Here is a 14721-nt window from a genome sequence, read left to right on the forward strand (position 1 = left end):
CTTACATTTTACAAATTCTCACAGCTGGAACTTTAAGGGGAAAAGATTTTCTTTACAAGGAAATGCAGTTTTGAGAGAGAGATCTCATTTTCTGAGATTCAAGTTTTGATTTCATGATCTGTACTGAATCTGTAGCAATGTTCAGATGTCTATACCCTAGATCTAATAGGAAAAACTGCAAAATGATCTTTACAAAAAGTCTGTGCAATTTTCTTTTAAGAAGGTGTCCTTTCATATTATTAGAAGCTACACATATTCTACAGAATGTTTTACTGAGTAACTTAATTCAGGAGAGGGTGAAATAAAATGTGAAGATTTAATTTCTAGAATACAGTAGTGACCACTATGGAATATAATAGTTTTAATATAACAGTTTTAAGCCACCCCCCTCTTCAATATATATATATATTGGAAAACAGAATTTCCATTAGCAATTTGAATGTTCAAATTCCATATAATAATCATTTAGTCCATTTCATCAAGAGAAGAATTGTGATGTCTAAAATTCAGAGGGCTAATACTTGTGTGTGGTGATCTAAATATCTTAAAGAATGTTCATGTATTTTATTTGATCAGGTGTTTAGGTGGCAAGAGATTAATATAAAATATCTCAAAGTATGACAACATCCTGAACATTTGTACTTAACCTGAGACTACCAATATGTCTTTACAGTCTGATTTTGTTCAGTTATGTTATATGTTTTAGATTAGGTAAGTTTTATAATAAAGAGTGGGATGTCCCTGAGTTGTTGTCATTTTTGCATGTTTAAATACCATTGTAGAGCACCTAAGTAGTTTCCTTATAGTTTCTCTGTAGGGTAAAAATAATGTGCCGTGATCTTTTTTCCTTTTGGATTGTAAATTATTAATTTTGCTTAGCCGCAAACCATAATGAAAAAGATGCAAGTGAACATACTGTACATGAGTACTTATTTGTGAGTTTAAGGTGTCTGCTACTCTGCTTTCAGACTTCTAACAAGGTATCACCAAAGTAAATCATAGTAGAAGCAAATAGTTTCACTACCTCAAAGTGAACTGTGTAGCATTTATCTGGGTTTTCCCTTCAAGCAGTAACCTTTACCAATGAGTTGTTGTTGCTTTGGGAATGTAAAAGACAGGACAATGGGACTATTCAGCAGGATGAAACTGGATGAACTTATTTAAAATAAAGACACTTAGGAGTTATTCAGCTGATGTAATATAGTTTATTAAGTGATTCAGTGTTTAATTGCTTTATTTGAAAAATATGACACACAAAATATAGTGCTATTCTAGAGCAGCTTCTCTGTTTAGAAATTTGAACGGCATGTTAGGAATGCACACTTTGGGCCTTACTTTGCAGTCTCTTATATTCTGTGTGTATATGATTTGCATAAATTGATGCAAAAAGTGGCATTATTTCTCTGATAATTTTCTTTCGTATGAAACAAGATTAGCATTCCCTGAGTTTCTTATCTAGCATTTGGTACACATTGTGGGACATTTGCCAAATACCTGGTAAGGAGGAGCATTTTAACAAGTGAGGGGAGGAGACTGGCCCATAGATGAAAGTTACACAGACGGTCTTCTTCAAATTTTGAAATAATTGTGTGTACTAGCTTACTTCGAATGACCAGCATTTGATTTTCCCATGTCTTGCTAAACTTAGCTGCATTTCCTGGGTCATATTTTCATACAGAGTAACTGATTTTATAATAGTTTGAATAGATCAGGCACAAATAGTGTTTTCCTCAGCATCAGGTATGAATGTCTCTACTTGCCACCTAGTTTTCTTTTGACAGACATGTTTGTTGTTGTTGTTATTATTATTATAAGTACCTGCATCCTTCAAGAATGTTTCAGAAAATGCACACCCCATTTTCTACAGTATCTAGGGATGGAATAATGGGGATGAGATACCTGTGGCCTGCACACATACGCTTTCTCTCTCTCTCGCTCGTTCACTCTTTCTGTCTCCTTATTGCACACTCTCTCTCTCTTTCTTTCTCTCTCCTTATTATAGTATCTCACAGTAATGGAGAAACGGATATTCATATCTTGTTTTGCTAGAGCATAGAGTAACTAGTATTAGAAATGACTCTTCTCCAGCAGCAATTTCAGTTTCAGGTGGTGAAGATACAGGATTAAGATTGACTATACTAATTTTTGGCATGTGAAGGATGGTGAATTTTTGGCCTAATCCTATCTCCTAAATGTATACTTCGCCACCAGTGGCAGAGGAGGTGAAGGCATCAGCTTTTCAGACACTAGGAGCACAAGTCTGACTAGAGGCAGCTTTCCCACAAATCTTAAGCAATTCCAGTCTAAAACTCTGAGCCAGGTCCTTAACTGGTGTACCTCCTAATTTATAGCGGCTGAGATATGGCCCTTTGTCTTTATGAGAGAGTATCCCCTTAAAGTCGTGATCAAAGCGGTTAATACTAATGCCATTGCTTTTTTGTTTGTTTTTAGAAATCAAAGTCTGTTCTGTAATCTTTTGATATTGTCTGTCTTGCCTAAACTGGACCTCATAGGCTTATGTATCTATGGACTTCTGATATCTTTAGAGAATACTTTTATGCAAAACTTTAAATGTTTGAATCATGCTAAGCAACAGTGGGAAAACAAGATAAGAGATGCTGCTGCAAGTGCAAAATGTCAGAAAAGGACTGTAGTGTTCTGTAACATATTACATCAGAGGTAACATTTTGCTTAACTTGCAGAGTTATAAAAGCTACAGTATACTTATGAGATATAAATCCAGATTGCGTTGAGTAACATGAGATCGGGTAATTGTGTATGCTATTAAGTGGCATATTATTTAATCTTGTAAATATTGGAGAAGAGTTATCTCCTATTTCAATCATGACTCCTTTATGTTAAGAGCCAAATAGAAGCATAGACTGTTTAGTAAGTCATTGACTTTCTTGGTAGAGTGCTGTCCTAAATCAAGTAGGTTTATGTTGCACTGTGCTCCAAATTAATGACACAGGGCCAAATCCTAGAGTCCTTACTAGAGGAAGCTCCCATTGATGTTGATAGGAATTTTGCCTTAGTAAGGACTGAATAAATACTAGAGGATTAGATTCGAAATTATTTAAATCCTGCAAGATGTTCATTCAATATCTTGATGACCTCTGTAAAATGTTTAAATCCATCTGATAAAAGCCTGATAATGCGGAATAAAAACTTAATTATTAGCATTATACAGTTTCAATAGTTGGTATAGAGAGGAGATGTGGGAAGCAATATGTACTGCACATAAAATAATATGTACAGGGTTGATTCAACTCCATGAAAGCCATTGGTAGTCACTTTGTGGACTTCCTGTAACACAGAGCCTAATCCAAGTTCCATTGAAGTCCATGGAGTGATTGCTATTGGCCTTCATGGAGTTGGATCAAGCCCTTAATGGGCCAGATTCATTCCTGGTGTAACTCGGTTGCTGATAAAAAAGATACAGCAGGGACACATTTACAGCACATTAAGATCACTTACTCAAATATAAAAATTTAATCATTTTGGACCTGCTCATGTGTTTTTACACACCCTAAACTTTCTGTGAAATTAGAGATTTTGCATGGAATGCAAGATCAAGCCTAATGTTCATTTAGCATAAATGTTGCTTATTTAATTTTGCAGCATTGCAGGATGGATTGCCAACATTTCTTCTGCTGGCAACACTTCCTTCTGTTCAAGTTAAATCTCAGGCTTGCTTTGCATATATATATATATGTGTGTGTGTGTGTGTGTGTGTGTTAATTTCCCATTTTTAAATACTGAAAATCAGTTTTGACATTTTGGTATCCTTTACAGTATAATTATGCAGAGTTTAGAATTTTCTACATTTTTGCTTGTGTGTGGCAGTGTTCTTGTGAAGCAGGATAGAAGTTAGAACAGTAATTTTGCTTTGCTAGAAAATCCACTGTATATCTCTCTTCTCAAAGCCTCTTTTGCAGAAAAAACATTCATTATGTGATTTATTTTTTAAATTGTCATCCAGGTTGGCCTGATTAGAATTTATGGCACAAAAGTCATTTCAGATACAAAGGATGAAAGCCTAAATTGTCTTTCACTCCTTGAGACAGTGGCCTCTGCAGGTCAGAGCAGAGGTCATTGTGAGGAAGCTCACATTAGAGTCATTAATATGGTACCCAGCCTGTAGATAAATTGCAACCTTCACTCTAGCATCACCCTTTGAATCATTATATATATGAGTCCATCTCAATAATTCTACTGGAACCCCTCTTTATAAAGGGGATTTAAAACCCGATCAGAAGATATACATGCACACAGAACCTTGGCCTACGAAGGTTTCAGTCCAGAAGGATTTTTTTTTGCAAGTTTCAGAAAGATTCATTTGACAAATTTGATGTGTTAAGAGTGCCAAAAAAGTATAGCGTATGTTTTCTTAAGTGAAAATTTCTGTTCTCATAGGTCAGATTATCAGCCAGATCCTATCAATATTAAAAGTATAGCCTTATTTCAAGCAACCCAACCATTTGAAAATTATTTACTCTGCATTTGTAGGTTTCTCCTCAATTAATATTGTTTTATTCTACAGTGTGGATTGATGCCTTTTGTGATAAGGCATTGTGTCAAATATTCATGCAATTATTAAAGTATATGGGCCCAATCCTGCAAACACGTGTGTGCGTGTGGCCATCTTTATTAACACAAGGAGTCCCAGTGATGTTAACGGGACTATTTACATGAGAAAAGTTAATGGTGTGGATGTTTGCAGGATTGGGCCATAACATAGGGTCAAAAATCTTCTCTCTAAAACATACCTTAATATGATTTTTTGATCAAATAATGAACATTTCTAAAAAGAATGGCTTAAAACTGTATTGAAGGGACAGACGAGATTAGTTTTAAAGAATATATTGGACAAGTACATATATAGACAGTTCTTTAAACATATGTTTTAAAAGCAGTCATGGAGTTTTAATTTTAAAAATAATAGATTTATGGTGTATTAATTTTATCTTTAAATAATGTTCATGTTCTGACTCTGGTTACTACACTCCCTTGATTTGTGGTGGTGTGCCCACTGATGTCAGTGAGGGGTTGCATATATGAACACAGTGTATGCCCATTAAAACCTAATGAAACTATTAAGGCTATTAAAACCCTGAGGAGGAGGAAATCATGAAAATCCATCCTTAACTCATTCTTGGTATTTCCAGAAACTCAAGCAGGGACTGTACCTACAACTGTACTTAATGCTTAAAAAAAAAAAAAAGCAGATTTTGATGTGATAGTGCCTGATCCTGCTCTCCTTAGGTCTAATAGAAGCAGGATTGGGCTCATTAAGAACAAACGTTTCAGCCTTAATCATTAATTCCCTTGATTTTATGGATACAGATCATCCCCTTATTGCTCTTTGGATATGTCTGTCCATAACATCACTTTTGAGAGAAAAAGAGTAATTAAATTTTTAACAGGAAATGTTTATAATCCTAGTGGATTAATAATACTGTGCTGTTAAACTTTTGTGAGCTGAGGTTTGTACATGTCATCTGTGTTTGTGAATCACGGTTCACATAATTATAATGTGTTTATGTACATCGTGCAATTAATTACTGGGAAAAAGGACTAAGGTGTATAAACTTTAACCATAGATTGTAGCTTGAATGACTTTATATCTTGAAATGCTTCATTCTTAATTAGTTGCTTTTTTTTTCATTTTGGCTTTTTGCCTTTTTGAAAAAAATTAATACCAAACAAATTTGTTCCTTTAAAAAGTGACTTAAGTGGCTGGCTGTTTCAAAGGGAATTTGGTAGTTACTAGACAGTAAACAGATAATTTGTGAGAGAACTGGTATTTCCTTTGATTGAGAACCTTGCCGGTTTATGTTTTGAGATTAATAATACATCAGACATTCACACATTAAAAAGAAGCAGACGTGATGAAGGAAAGGAAAGAGAATTTGATGTTTCTGTTGGACTTCTTATGATTATTCAAGTCCTCCATGGGAATGAGCAATCCAGCCAGAGGAGAGGTCATGTTTGCCCAAATGTACAGATGGCACCACTTAACACCCCTCTTGATTTTCCTATGCTAAAGAAAAAGATAGCAAAATGTTTATACCAAACTGGCACCCTGTCAGGGGGCAAGCTGTATAAAGTTTCCTGCTGTCAGGTTAATAATTTTTTTTAAAATATCCAAAGGCAGAGAAAGCTGTAGGAAGCTCATAGTAACAGTTGCCACTGTCCTGTGGATCATTTTTCTCTTTAAAATCCTGTGTAGTCCTGGATTTTTCTTGTTGTGTTCTCTGCCTAGGTTTTGTTCTTTCCTGACACACTTGTGGGCTCTTCTTTGTTTTAATTTTTGTCCCTTGGCAAGCTTTTTTCCTTGTGACTTTCCCCCCTCTTTTGTAGGGGGTCAGAGGGTAGGGAAGATTGTCTCTTTTTTTGCCTTTACTGTAAATATATTTTCAGGCTCAGTCGTTATACTTTGACTGGCTCCAAAAATAATTTCTAAAGAGATCAGTGGTGTAAATGACAAAATTACATTAAAAATAAAAGCTAAATCACAACATGAGCAATAAGTAAAGAGCAAATGAGAATTAAAAATTTATTTCCTTCACTATTAATTTGTGGTTTTCAACAGGGATATCACTTCTAAAAAAGGAAAGCTGAGCGAAAATGGATTTATAATTGTTAATGTAAATTCCTATTTTCTCTCTTTTGCTGTATAGAAGTCAGACTCAATAACAATATGAAACAAGGGCAGATTTGTACTGTGACATCTCCTGCTCTATGTTGTGAAACTGTTTTGACGCTATCAGAAGCAGGACTAAGCCCTTTTAGTTTGAAAGCGGAGGTCATCTAGAGAAGAATAGTACTATATCCAGTCTGGCTAAAGAAAGCTTGCCCTTCTCAGAGAGATTGAAATTGGGTTTGCTTTGTAAGTATTCCAAGGATATAGGTATCCGCCTAATCAAGATACAACCCTCTGAACATGTTTATTTAACATTAAGCTACCACTTGTCTATTCTTAAATGTGGTGTGAATTTCCGTTTTTATTTTTGAATTTGTAGAGGGAAGAATTTTTTATCAGATGTCCTTTACTCTCTGAAAGGCAAACTATCATTTTAGATCCTGAATGGTTTATAACTGTAGCAAGAAAAATGCTACAATGGAAAGAATAAATCCCTGAAAGCCACACCAAGAAAATAAATTTCTATTCAATGTAATATAAACAAAATTATTAGTTACTGTGACCAGAATATCATTTAAACATGATTTTTAAAACACAATGTAGTATAAAACACAATGATGGTTGAAATGTTATACATAGCAAACAGGAAATTAAAATTCAATATTCATTAGTAAAACAATATTAATTATCACAGTTATCTAGTGTTATAGCTGAAGGCGGCAAAAGTGTTTTTTTAAAGACTATAGGAGGAAATTGTATTTAGTGGAATTTATAGTTATTTCAATAGTAACTTTAAAAATACTCTAATGCTTCAGTTCAGATTGCTATTATTAATAGTGCTATTTAAGTAATTTACCCTTCTCACTACATTCAGTATATCTCAGATGAACCCACTTTTTGAATCTCTTACATGCTTTTTAAGATACTAACTAAAACATTATTAACAGCGAGTCAATCCTGCTCCAATTGAAGACAGTGGGAAAGTTCCGCTTGCCTATACTGGAAGAGGATCTAGCCCATTAAGATTGTGGCAAAGGTGACAACAGCCAAGAAATACAAAGTTGAGACTGACTCAATCCTGTAAAAACAAAGCAAAAACCCCCTCTCTTTCCCTTTCCACTTTATTCCCCTCTTTCTTGTCCCTCCTCTCTCTCTCCATCCTCATTTTGTGTGTGTGTGTGTGTGTCTGTGTGTGTGTATATGCATACATATATAATATAGAGTGTGTGCATGCATATGACCCATACATAGGCCAAATTCTTCCCTCACTGTCATCCTGTCTAAACCCAGTGATTTCAGTGGATTTTGCCTGTTACTGAAAAGTACTATAATTTTTCATATATTTAGAGGGGCATATGAAACTCACATTATTCAGTTGAGAAACTGGAACTGCTTCATGGTAAATATGTCTTGAGGCATTTTTTAATATACTAGCATTAAGTTTTTATAATTATCTCTAGATATTGCATAATATTTACCAGAGAGGAAGAAAGATCATTCAGATTCACTCTAACCTCTTGAGTAAATACCTCTCTGGACAGTTTTTAGTTTTTATTTTGCAAGTAATAGGTAAGAAATACATATATTTCGTATAGAGAGACAATGTTTGCTCAAGAATTTGAGTAAAGATAGGAAGCCAAATCCTGCAAGCTCACACAAGAGCAGTCATTACATACACAGGTAGTTACATTAACTTCAGTGGGACTTGCTCATGTGAGTAAATCTATCTCACCCCTGGCTCATATTTAGCCAGTGTTAATGTGCTGTACACAGACTTTTATATTTTTTTATAATTTTGACAGATGATATCAATGTTTGGTTTTAAAAAAAAATTATTTTTAATCAATTTAAATTTTCACATTTGTGGGAAATTAGGAGGTGGGTCAGACAATTACAGAATTACATTGAGATTCAAAAGATTAAAGCTTTATAACAGTTAAAAACACAAATTGTCAACATCACATGTCAAAAGATACCTGGTAAATAGCCTTAAATCAAACTCTAAGAAGTTCTCAAGCAGCATTTTTCTTACTTTGCTTATCTGTAAATTTCAATGATAAATGAAAATAACTTTGGTTTGTGTGTGCATCTTGACATTGATGTTTATCAATAAAAATCTAACCTTTCCAAGCCTAGGTATATATATTTACACATTTTTGAACCTTTTGGTTTTTTAACCAAATAGGCTGGCATTTATGCATGTTAAAATCTATAATAAAATGTGTTTTATTTAGTCAGTACATTGTAGCAGCAATGTTCTGGTCTCTTGTGTAGGTATGTACTAATGAGGTAATCTGGTCCTGCCTGCAATAATTCACAATTGCAAAACATCCATTGACTTGAATGGGAACAGGATCTGTCCCATTGTGTGGCGGAAATTATATATAATATCAGAAATGATATTATCCTTGGCAAAAGATAAAACTTGTTTATAACATAATAGAGTTTGTGGTATGGGGAGAGCAGATATATCTGATTTTAATAACTAAACTTTTTAAAATAATTAATGACTTCAGGATAAGTGTTGTGGAAGCAAAACTTCATTGCAAAATGAACAGTGATCGAGGTGAAAATGAGAAAATGTCCCATCTCAAAAGTGCTTGTAAATGTGCAGGCTTGGTATTTCTCCTCCTTTCTTATACTTGCTTGCATCTCATAATATTTGGGACTGCAAGCCACAAATTTCTCCAAAGGAAGAATAAAATTTACAACTGGAAAAATCTTGAAAATGGAAATATTTCATCTTTTGTTATTTTTTCTAGTCCCATTTATTTGATCTGTTTAGTACACATATACGCACAGTATATACATTTAATCACGGAACACATCCACATGAGTCATTTCAATCTTTTTCGTATGACAAGTAGGAAGGAAATTCTTGTGTTGCTCTGTTTTATAGGATTTGATGCATCACTTTCAGACTTTTCCTATTTTAGCTGCCTGGATACAGAACACTGAACAACCTTCTCAAAAGTCACTGACCAAAAAACCCCAAAAACTTTCAATCAGTTGGTACTACTAGCTCTTTGCTATGTCTTTGTTTTAACGAGATAAAGAATAAAAGAGAAGGGCCAGATGAAGCAAACCCTTTCCTTGTCTGAGAAGTCCTATTTATCACATGAGTAAGAATTGCAGCATTCCTCCGTAAGGCCCTGCACAGCTGAGGTGTTGGATTTTGGAGCTGAGTGCTGTCAGGCTCTAGTTGTTTCATGTGAGTTGAAGATGGTTCATGTCTCTTGGGCGGTGCTTTTCACCTTTCAGGATCACTGCCTGTGGGACAGATTCTCAGCTGGTGTAAATTGTCATCATTCTATTGAAGTCGCAGTTTACATCAATTGAGGATTTGTCACCTATTTTTAGACTTAATCCAACTGCTAGTGAAGTCTGTGACAAAATTCCACTGGCTTCAACAGGAGCAGAATTTAACAGTTGAAAAAAAAGTTTTTGTAACCCACTGCAACCTTGTCTCCTTCACTTCTTTTCATGGAACTCTTTGGTTCATACTGTAGGACTTTTCAAAGCTGCTCCAGTTCAAAACAAGCTAAAACTGATAAAAACTGTTGAGTTTGTCTAAAAGTAAGCTTACTGCTGTTTTGTTTTGTTTAGTGTTTGTCTGATGTTTCTGATGGTTGTAATAGGTTGTAACAAGAGTTGTATGTCTTGTCATCTGTAGTGTATCAATATGGTTTTATAATGATACAATAACCTGAACCCTGTAACAGTTTATGAGCCATTTAGAATTCTTATGGATTCACAGAGGGACAGAGGCCTGAAAAAAAGAACTTGACTGCTTTTGCAAAACTGGTTCTGTGACAGGAAAAATTAGCATGCCTGTGATTTAATTGCTAAGGAATCATATTGATCTGATTTGTCATTAAACTTTTAAGTTTAAAAACATCAAGCTGGGTGGAGGAACAAAAAATAGTGATGTAAGGATCTGGAATGTACAGGTAAACTGTACCATACTACCACTGATATTGATTTGTTATGATTAATAAATATGTTTGTATGCATTATCCATGTACTGTATCCATAATAGTGCTTTTTTTAGGGCAGAAGAAAATTGCTTGTTGTTCTTTATTTTTCATTGACTATTTTAGTCAATGATAAATAAAGAACTTTAGCAGCAATCTGAAGCCAGTGAAGGCAAGACCTGAAAACAGAAACTGTAGGAAATAAAAGTCATGAATAGCAATGTGGCAATATATACACACAAAAATCTCAGTCATCTTAACATTTGTAATGGTGCTAATTTCCAAGTGCTTTTTAAAATATGCTTCCACATGAGCTCTCAAAACCCATAAAAGCCTGGCATGTAAAGTAAATTGTTTGTCACTTGCTGACGACCTGCCATATTTATTGTCAGGAGAAATGGACATTAGTTGGAAAAGCAGTTGTTAAAGGCCAAACAATTTTTAAAGATGGCAAAGATGTGCAAGGGTTTTCCTTTTTCTAACAATGAGCCACCCCTTCAGACATCAAAAGACAAGATAATAAGACACTTCAAGCACAATTCAAGATTATATTCAACATCTAAAGGCTCATCTCTTGTCAGTTTGCATTTACTCTCCCAGGGATGTGATGCTTCTATCATCATTCTGTCAAGAGGAGTCTGGCAAAAGCGATGAGGGCCCCTCATTTCACACACTTAGTGTTTTTTATCAAATAGCCTTCGCTCATTCTGATTCAGCCAAAATGGAGGGATAATTTGAAGAAGGTCATGCACAAGTACAAAAATCTTCTATTGATTTGTGTGATTAGGAGGCATTAAAATTGCACGTTTATGTTAGTTTCCAAGATGTTTTGTCAGTTTATTTAGCAATACACTTTTGCAGCATTAAAAAAGTGATTTTTTAAAGTGCTAAATGAGTTTGCACAAAATAAACACACATTTGAATATTCAGCAAAAAACATTTTAAAGTTAGCTTTCTTTAAAAAAAAAAAAGTCATGGTTAAAATAGATTTAAAATACAACCAGACCTGATTATTGTCTTTGCTGTAGAAGAAGCATTTATACAGGGGAAAAAATATCAGTTGTTTAGATACTGCACAAGTGTAGGGCTTGTGTCCTGGCCCCATTGAAATCAACAGGCATTCAGAGGAGCCAAGATTTCACTCTAGAAGTCAAAGGGAGTTTTGCTTGAGTAAGGACTGCAGATGTTGGTCCTGTATGGCATATGCACAATATATATAAAGGGAGACCTTTCAAAACATGTTAAGACACACTTTTGTATAATACAATAGTAATCTATATGATAGTTGAATACAGATGATACAATTTTAAACATATGTGAAGGCTCTGATCCTGCATACAGATGTTCTCATCGAGTCCCACTTTCTTTGTCGGCTCTCTGCACCGGTGTGCCTTCACTAGCATATCACTGTGCAGAATTGAGCCGAAGTGAAGATTTATATTATAGCTACTATGGGCCGGATCCTCAGCTGGTGTAAGTTTTCATAGCTCCACTGAAATCAAAGTAGCTATGATAACTTACACTAGTTAAAGATCTGCCCCCTAAAGGTCTGTCTATACTGCAGTTAAACACCCAAGGCTGGTCCATGTCAGCTGACTTGGACTCATGGGGCTCAGGGTTGGGGGCTTTTTAACTGTGAGGTAGATGTTCAGGCTCAGGCTGGAGCCCAGGCTCCAGCCCAAGCCCAAATGTCTACACCACAATTAAACAGCCCCATAGTCTGAGCCCCGCAAGCCCGAGTCAACTGATACGGGTCACCTATGAGTGTTTAATAGTAGTATGGACATATCCTAAGTGTTTGACTGTTTGTTCTGTAAACATACAATATGACACTATATTTGGTTATTCGCAACACCTGTTGCAGTTCATTAATTTTTTTTTCCGTTTCTATTTTTCTTGAGGGAAGAGATACCCCACACAAACACAGCAGCTGTTTTCTGGTTCCTGTTTTATAGGGCTTACTAATTGAGACCAGTTGTTTAGTCTTAGTAAAATATTGTTTGTAGCAATTTGTTACGTTGTCTTTGTGTTCTCAGATAAATAGTGCTCTGCTTAAAAAAACAAAAATCACTGTTTACCTGATTCTGCACTCCATGGTCAAAAATTCTACTGAAGTCAGTGGGCCAAATCCTGCACACATGAGCTACCTCACTATAGTCTCTGGAGGTTGCCCAAAGTTAACAGAGGTCCCTTAGAATTTTGTCTGCGTAAAGGAGAGTAAGCACCTGCAAAAGGTGAAGGATATTAAATCAGTTTAAAATGAACAAGCAAAGCAACTGTTCAGGCTCCTTAGATTTTCAGGCTAAACAATAATGTTGGAAGCTCAGTGGGCTTTTTCTTTTTTTTTCTTTCTTGTTGGATGTCATGACTGAAACTTTTCTGAGGATTTCTTTATGGTGTGTATTATATTCATGTCATCTTAGATCTCGATGCCTCTCATTTCAGAACTTCAGTGCTCATTTTGTTAGGAATATGAGGAACTGACAAGGAGAGGCATGAATGGTGTGAAACTGGTTTCCTCATTTCTGGCTTGTTTCAGATTTAAACAACAACAAAGATAAAAGCGCCAGTTCCTGCAGTCATTATGAGTTTTGCCTGAGACAGGCTACAGGATACAAGCCAGCACTTCATGGACTGGATCATGCAAGGGACTGAGCGCCCTCAGCTCCTGTTGAAATCAATTGGAGTTGAGGGTGTTTAGCATCTTGCAGGGTGAGGAAACCAATTGGTGTGTTGTTAAATTTGTCAGAAATTTCTGCTTATCATCCATCTCTTTAGTGCTGTGGGATACTGAGCCAGGTGCTATGAACAAGCATTCAGTCGGCCGTATGGAAGAATTCTCCTGTACTGTTTGCCTTTTCGCAACACTGAAAGAAAAGCTAGACTGAAATAGTGTTGCAGTCCAAAAGTTTTTACCGGGCAGGGAGCCTCAAGGGATTCAGGAAGCTATGAACAAATTGCCAAAAAACTAGGAGGAATCACTACTAACCTGTTGGCAAGTTACATTGACTACTTCCACATGAAATGGTACAGTACTTATGCTGTAATACAAAGTGACTTTTCAAAGGAACGTACCATTCTATTTATATGTGTATATAATAAATATATTATTTCCTTATGCCTATATTGTCTGGTAGTTGTAAAACTTCAGTTTATATACAGACATGTTCATTATATCAACCACCCACCGCCCAATCTATTGTGTCTTGTGTATACAAAAGTGCAGATAGCCATCAGAGAAGCCTTACCACTTTCCTTATGTACGGGTTTGCCCATTTATGTAACTCCCTTTCTCTCTACTAAATTATTCTTGGTGTGATTTCTCTGTAGCTGGTTTAATGTTAATGGTACTCTCTGTCCATCTGTTTCATTTTGCTGAGCTCAGATTTAGCTCTAGTCCACAGACAGGTTAGCACAGCAGTTTTTAAACTTTTTTAGCTGAAACCCCACCCATCCCTTTGAGTTATAATTTTTGGTTGCACCAACTGAACTCAGACAAAAATAGACACATGCAAAAGTATGCTTGATAGTCTAATCGTAAATCTAACAGAGACTTGGACACAACTTTAATTAAATTACCTACACCTGTAAGTTTCATATACACAGATACTTACCAATGGTACAGCCCTGTCTTTCTCAGCAGCAGGCTGCTTCTACCTTACAGCCAGGCTGCATCACCAGGGCAGGGCCAATACCTGCCCCTCTCCCCTTGAGTTTTCAGGGTGCGGGAAGGTGTGTGTGATGATCTCTGAGGGCGGAGCCAGTGCTGGGTGCCAAGGCTGCCGGGAGCAGAAATCGACACGTCCGCAGTGGATGTTGACACTGACCCACTGGCTGAGTGGCCCACTGAGGTGAGTTGGGGGAGGAAGGGGTGCTCTCTCCCCACCCCCATGGGGGCTGGCCTGGGCCGTGCTGTGCAGGGCTGGCACAAGCACCTGACGTTGCCGCTTCCCACCCCCCCCCCAAATGTTCTCTATGTCTCCATACGGGGGGAGGGGGGTGGGCACACCCCACAAGTTGAAAACCTCTGGGCTAGCCTCTCCTAGAAGAACGCTTGATATTCTCTGCACAGGACTCTTATTGTCATAGTGTTAAGGAATT

At 36.2% G+C, this 14721-nt stretch overlaps 1 protein-coding gene across 2 annotated transcripts in view; it reads left to right on the top strand.

Annotated features, from left to right (window-relative positions):
- Nucleotides 1–14721, top strand: part of POU6F2 (POU class 6 homeobox 2) — a 382704-nt gene that overhangs the window by 73799 nt on the left and 294184 nt on the right. The window lies entirely within an intron of this gene.

Source organism: Chrysemys picta, chromosome 2, assembly GCF_011386835.1.
Source record: "Chrysemys picta bellii isolate R12L10 chromosome 2, ASM1138683v2, whole genome shotgun sequence".
NCBI lineage: Eukaryota > Metazoa > Chordata > Testudines > Emydidae > Chrysemys > Chrysemys picta.